The 7,814-nt window shown below is 34.5% G+C and overlaps 1 non-coding gene across 1 annotated transcript; it reads right to left on the reverse strand.

The window, feature by feature from the left end:
* Positions 1-297: 297 nt before the first annotated feature.
* Positions 298-371, reverse strand: TRNAI-AAU. The gene has a single exon. It is a non-coding gene; the product is annotated as a tRNA-Ile (tRNA).
* Positions 372-7,814: the final 7,443 nt, after the last annotated feature.

The raw sequence follows: 7,814 nt of genomic DNA on the forward strand, positions 1-7,814 counted from the left end.
TAACACTCAATTATCTCTAATACGGCTCGATTAGTTTGCCTAACACGACTATCTTGAGTCTGTCTATTAAATTAGTTGCATTTTTTCCCCCGTCGTGCTAAAATACACGTGTCCTTAAATATTTTATGTTTCTTCACCCAGATGGACCAATTACTCAAAAGGAATCTCAGTCCAGCCCATTTCATAAAAAGGACCGGTATACAGGCCCATATATAAATGATTGTTCCATATAAAAAGAGTCTACAGCCCATTTCATAAAAAGAACTTAATAAATACTTAATCTGAAAAAAATTCAAATGGCCCATGCAGGTTTCGAACCTGCGACCTTCGCGTTATTAGCACGACGCTCTAACCAACTGAGCTAATAGGCCGGTTGGATTTTTAATCACATATAATATTAATAATTATTTAATATAAGATGAGGAATATTTCTGAATTAGGATTATAAAAAACTGCCCCTGTTTTTCACAATCAAATTGGGAAAAGTTCAATCCCATCGAAGCATAGATCATTTTAAAAGATACCCTTTTTAAAAATATATATATGTTTCTAATTTTAGAATTTGATGTGAATCAATTATCAAATTGTAGTTACGTTGTTTATTCATACACGTGGTTGATAAATTATCAAAATAACTCCTTTATATTAGAATTAATTTGGTTGTGCATTTACTAAATTATCTCAATAAAAAATCATAAAATTATTTAAAATATCACAAAAGTAACTAAATTAATTATCTCAAATGAAATCACATTCTTACATTTTACCATAAATTATCTATAAGTTTCAACTTTCAAAAATTTAACCACTAAAAGTTCAAAATTAAGAATTATAAATTTTGTTAAGTGTCAATTAAAATCTTCTACTTAAATTACATTGAAGCGGAATCAACTACATTGTGAGGCAATAATTGAAATTGTGTAAAAGTCAATAAAGTGGTGGAGGTATTGGTACTATGTAAAATATGAAATATTCATACTCAGTGTCCCGCCAATAGAGTTTATAAAGAGTTATGATGCGATGATAAAGGTTCATCTGTCACGGGTTAATTGATACGATGTTAGTCAAAGTTAATGTGACATCGCTTGGGCTTGCAGAAAGAGCCTTAGCCAATCCTGATCGATAAAAGAGTGATCGAGTGGATCATCTGACTGGTTAGATAAATGAAAATTATGGGCCGGTTGGACAAATGACCAACCAACAGTTATTTGCTCCAATAGGCAGACAAACAAGCCGCTCGGATCGGCCATCCGACAGGAAAGCGAGCCGTTCGAACCGCCCATCCGACGCAAGAATGACACTACACAGGAATAGACGAGAAAATAAAAGAGAACGCTCCGTCTATCATCATTAAATATGAAGAAATCAAGACCAAGAAGAACACTCCATTTGATCATAAAGGTATAAAAAGGTACGCCGGGTATGAGGAAAGGCAAGATTCATCTATTTGTCAAATATTCATTTTCTCTCCTCGTAAGTATCTGATCACCTTAACCTACTTCGGGTTCCCCACGAACATACAGTCATCCTGACCTATTCCGGGCTTATCCTCAACTTCATTCAAGGCCGCCCCACATGACCTCATGGTTTTACTCTTCGGCTCTTCCCAAAATGTCTCATAGCAATGGAAATATCTTACATTCTTTTAGTCGCATGATCTTTACCAAATCTTTCCAATGTGAACTTTAATTAAACCTCAACACTTTCATTGTAATCTCAATTCAACCTGAATGAGAAAATAAGTTCTTTGATTCAATTAATGAATAGTTGCTCATTCCTACCTAATTAAGAATTTTTTCAATGTAAATTATAACAAAGTCACTATTTGCAAGAGCATCATGTACTACTAAACAATTCTATTAGGGTTTGTCTCATACTAAATGGTTGTGTGGTTTATGAGTTGTACCCAACTTGATCCGTATGAACTATTCTGCCCTTCTTATAGTGGGATGTTTCTTGTGTTCCCTATATAGAATTTGAGTCATGGTCTCTTCCAACCTTGCATTTATCTCCTTCCCTTCTTTTCAACCATATTAGGTGTTATCCTAAAAATGAAGAGTTTTCACAAGGCACATACTCTTAACGATATAAAAGATTACCCGACAAGAGTTTGAGAAGCTTGCCCACCCCATATGACTTGAATTATTTGATTGACTATAGTTGCTCGGCTTAATCGGTGTTGTCGATAAAAGTGAAATTTTTTCGCTTCATTTACCTATATAGGCACGTGCTCTAATGATAAAATTAAAAAAAAAAAGTTTTTTGAAAAGAGTTTTAAGGAGCTTGCCCACTCATATGGCTTTCACTTAATTGATTAGGGTTGCAGGGCTTGGTAAGTGTCATCGATCAAAGTGAAGTTTTTTCCCCTTCTTTTGCCAAAGCGCATACTCTAATAATAGAAACCCACCTCTTACATAGAAATGGTGGGGCCCACTAATCCTATTGGTCAACCCTATTTGACTTGATTAACTTAATATGTGGCTCCACCTAACCTACTTAGTCCAATCAATTTGTCTAATTTAACTAATAAAATAGGGTGGCTTGGCTCATCGTTTCAATCATCCCACCCTGATTACGTACATGACTTTACTTTTGCCCAGACTCCTTGATTTTCCTAGTCCAATTGGCCTAAATACTAATCCACCCAATTCAACCATCTAAATCTATCTCGATCGACCGGCTGGTTTGACCTGTAGGCAATCATTGTTTGATCAAGAAGATAAGATTGGCTTTGCCATTGCACGATCAATTTGACCAACAACTCTAATAGAATGAGCATAAACCTGCCCAATTGGCCCATCTAGCGATGGATCACTCAAGGGTTGACCCCAAATGAACCAGGGACGGTTCAATTGCTAGTTAATGGCTGATTAATTATCAATTTATTTATATATATTTTTTAATTTTTATTTTAAATTTTTCAATCATAATCTTTTATTTAATGATATTTTAGAGATATTAATAATATGATTCAACATTAACTTTGTCATGATCAATTCGACCAACAAATCGTTATCAACTCGATTGATCAACTGACCTAATTGTTGTTTTGACTAACTGTTTTCTTAGCAAAGAATCTTAATAACAGCCCATTTCATAAAAGGATCTTAATAAAGGCCCATAATAAATAATTGTTTAATATCAGTACAGCCCATTTCATGAAAAGACCTATAATAAATAGCTAGTTTGAAAAAAAGATAAATGGCCCATGCAGATTTCAAACCTACGACCTTCACGTTGTTAGCACGAAGCTCTAACCAACTGAGCTAATAGGCTGATTGAATTTTGAATGAGCAATAATATTAATAATAGTTTTATATATTTAGATTATGAAATACTACCGCTGTTGTTCACAATCAAATTGGAAAAAAGTTTAATCCCATCGAAGCATAGATCATTTTAATAGCCACTGTCCCCTGGTTTAGTGGCTAGCGGATAAGGTGTTGTCATCATAAGGTCTGGGGTTTGAATCTCGGTAAAGTTGAGGTAAATGTCTCCTTTATATGCTAGTCATTATTCCAAAAGCTAGTAGTCACCCGTGATTTACCTCCTCCGTGTTGACCCTGAGACGAATTGATGGGGGCAGTAGCGGATCCAAACAAAAAAGTAAGGGGTGCTCAAAGAAGGGAACTCGAGCTCATCTTCCTTCTCGCTGCCCCTCGTACTACAGCATACTAGTGGAATTTTCCAGGAGCAAAGGGGTGCTCAAGCACACCCCAGCTCCCCCCTAGATCCGCCACTAGATGGGGGCGCTGGAGACGAACGTATTCACCTTTTGCCATCATTTTAATAGACTCCCTTTTTTCTTTAAAAATATATGGTTCCAACTCTAGAATTTGATGTAAATAAATTATCAAATTGTAGTTACGTTTCATAGATTTTATATCGAAGGAGATTCCATGTGGTTGATAAATTATCAAAATAACTCCTTTATATTAGAATTAATTTGGTTGTACATTTACTAAATTATCTCAATAAAATATCAGAAAATTATTTAGAATATCACAAAAATAACTAAATTAATTATCTCAAATTAAATCACATTCTTACATTTCACCATAAATTATCTATAAGTTTCAACTTTCAAAAATTTAACCACTAAAAGTTCAAAATTAAGAATTATAAGTTTTGTTAAATGTCAATTAAAATTTGAGATTAGAAGCGGAATCAACTACATTGTGAGGCAGCAATAGGAGTATGCAAAATGGTGGAGATATTGGTATTGTGTAAAAGATGAAATATTCGTACTCAGTGCCCCGCCAATCGATCATACCACCAATAGAGTCTATAAAGAGTTATGATGTGATGATAAGAATTTATCTGGGTCAGGTGACACAGTGTCGATCAAAGTCAATATGGCAACACCTGGACTTGCGGAAAGAGCCTCAACCAATCTCGGTGGGGTAAAGGAGTGGATGAGTGGATCAGCCGACCGGTAAGATAAATGGACATCATGAGTCGGTCAGACAAATGGCCAACCGGCAGTTATTTGTTCTGGTAGGCAGAAAAATAAGCCGCTCGGATCGCCCGTCCGGCAGAAAAGCGAGTCGTTCGAACCGCCCATCCTGCGCAAGAATGACACTACACAGGAAAAGACGAGAAAATAAAAGAGAACACTCTGTCTATCATCATTAAATATGAAAAAGTCAAGACCAAGAAGAAAACTCCATTTATCATTAATGCACAGAAGTGAAGATAAAGAAGGCTTCCTCTGTAATTAATATCATTAAATAAGGACAGATGAACGATCACAAAGATATAAAAGGGTACGCCGGGTATGAGGAAAGACAAGATTCATCTATTTCTCAAATACTTATTTTTTCTTCCTGATTCTAACTTGAGCATCGGAAGGCCAACACCAAATATCTCTTTCCTAGTTTGGTTATATTTTGTAGGATTAAGATTTTCATCCTGTAGGTAGTCACCTCATCCATGACTTTCCAGATTCCTTCATTCGGACATGATCAAGTGACATTAATATTTTAGTTTGGACAATATTTAATATTTATTTCATTTTATGTTCACATGTTTGGTTTGAACAATAATTTCTATTTAATGTGTTACTTTTAGCTCATCATTAATGCTAATGACAATAATAGAAATAATCTCTAATTGATTTCAATCAATTGAGATTTATTATATCACAATCAAGATCAACATAAATCAAATAGGAAAAATAATATTTCCAAGTCTATTATATTACTATGTTTATAATATTATGATTGTATGCCTTATTTAATCTTTCCATTATTATTTTGGGTAATTTGTATAAATAAACCTATTGGCTTTAGTAATAAGATTATCAAAAAAAACTTTATATTATTTCTTTCCTCTATCTATTAATTTCTATATGGTATTAGATCCATGATCCTTCCTTTTGCTTATCTTCCCTCAAAATTTAGCTTCTTCCTTCTTTAATTCCTCTTCCAACACCTCAATTCGAGCACTAGATTTCTACAGCATTAGTCAACATCAACGTGAACATCTTGGAACACAACAACAACTTGGAGCAACCTAAAGATCAATGTGCTTCAGTAACATCTTGCAGTCTCATCACCAACATCCTTTCTTGTCAGTTTTGTGCGGCAACCTCGGGAACTTCGACAACTACAATAACAATTTTTTTCTTCTACTAGTTCAGTTTTAGATTCTCTACATTGAAAGAAAAAAAAAAGATTTTGATTAGCGTATCTGTTCACTTTCATGTAAAGTCTTAAGATTTCTATTTGGTTAGATTAAAAAAAAGTGAGGAAAAAAACCAAGAAAAAAAAAAGTGAGGAAAATAATCAAGAAAAAAAAGTGAGAGAGAGAAAAAAAATGTCTTCTCTCGAGTTTACTGAAATCTCTTCATCATCACAAAATACCTCTTTTTTAATTCCTATGATTTATTCTTTCTCCATTAAACTTGACTATGATAATTATTTACTATGAAAATTGTAATTTCTTCCTTTACTTTGTGTTCACGATTTACTTGGTCATGTTGATGGTAGTTTATCCCCACCACAAAAAGATGATTCATCCTATACTATTTGGTTTAAGAAGGATCAATTAGTCTTGACTTGGTTAATTTCATCAATTATTGAGTTTATACTTCCTATACTCGCTTGGCTCAACACTTCGAGCCAGGTTTGGGAAGCTCTGATCATTCTTTTGCATCTCACTCTCAAGCACAAGTTCTCCAACTTCGTCTACAATTACAGTCAATACAATAAGGAGATGCCTCCATCAATGATTATATGCAATCAGTCAAGATCATTGCCAATAACCTAGCTGCAATTGGACATCCAGTCTCTGATCCATAACCATTAATGCATATTCTTACAGGATTAGGTCCTCAATATGATAGCTTTGTTCCCAGTGTGACGACTTGCATGGATTAAGTGTCACTTGAAACGCTTCATGGTATGTTATCCTCTCATGAAGGCTTCTATAAATACAATCTAAAAGGATGTCAGATTCTCTATCTTTTATTGGCACACATGATTAGCAAGTCTCCACAACCTGATCAACATAATCAGCCTCCTCCCCAATATAGTCACCAAAATCAGTTTGGAGGTTTCAGAGGTCGAGGTCAAGGGCGATGTCAAATTTGCTTTAATTATGATCATTATGCTCAAAATTGTTATAAAAGATATGATTTAAATTTTCGAGGAGGACTTGTATCATCAAGTCGACCCTCTTCCTCATCATGGGAATCCAATACTTAATCATCTAATTCTGGAGCATTTTCACTCTTCAGCCCTCCTAATGCAACGTCATCAGTTCCTAAAACCTGAGGATGTCATTCGGATTCTGGAGCAACTCATCATGTTACACCAGAATATAATATTCTCACAGAAGCGTCGCCTTATCATAGACCTGACATGATACAAATAGGCAATGACTCAGGTTTACAAATTGCTCACATTGGAAACACATCATTTCATTCATATGGTCGTACTTTTCGCATGGGCAACACTTTTCATGTTCCTTCTATTACTAAAAATTTACTTTCTGTCCATCAGTTTGCTCTTGATAATAATGTGTTCTTTGAATTTCATCCTCATCATTGTCTTGTAAAAGATCCCACAACATGAAATATTCTATTTCGAGGAAATATTAAAGATGGTCTTTATCATCTTCAGCTCGCCTATACTAATGCGTTTGTTGGAGAACGCACTAATAAATTTTCTTGGCACGCACGTCTTGATCATCCGTCTCTATATGTTGTTCAAAATATTATTAACCAGTATGGTTTACCAATTTCTTTAGTCTCCTTTTCTCATTTATATAAGCTTGCATGAAAGCAAAATCTCATAAATTATCTTTTGTGTTTTCTTCTCGTACTTCTAGTTTTCCTTTAGAAATTATTTACTCAAATGTATGGGGTTTTGCTCTTATTCTATCTAATCAAGGTTTTCTTTATTATGTTATTTTTATTGACAATTTCAACAAGTTTACTTAGATTTTTCCTATGAAAAGAAAGTCTGATCTCTTTGATATTGTTTTCACTTTCAAAAATAAGTTGAGCACTATTTTGATGGTAAAATCCTCTCCCTTCATTCTGATTGGGGTGGATAGTATCAAGCGCTTCATCGTCATCTTACTTTCTCTGTCATCATCCATCAAGTCTCTTGTCCCCACACTTTTGAACAAAATGGTTCCGTCGAGAGAAAACATCGTCATGTGGTTGAAATTGCCTTAGCTCAATCATGCCTCGGTTCCACTTAAATTTTGGGATGATGTTGTCCAAACCACAATTTACCTTATCAATTGTTTACCCACTCCACTACTTCAAAATAAGTGTCCCTTGGAAAGACTTTATAATTATCTTC

This window comes from Zingiber officinale, chromosome 2A, assembly GCF_018446385.1.
Source record: "Zingiber officinale cultivar Zhangliang chromosome 2A, Zo_v1.1, whole genome shotgun sequence".
Classification (NCBI taxonomy): Eukaryota; Viridiplantae; Streptophyta; class Magnoliopsida; order Zingiberales; family Zingiberaceae; genus Zingiber; species Zingiber officinale.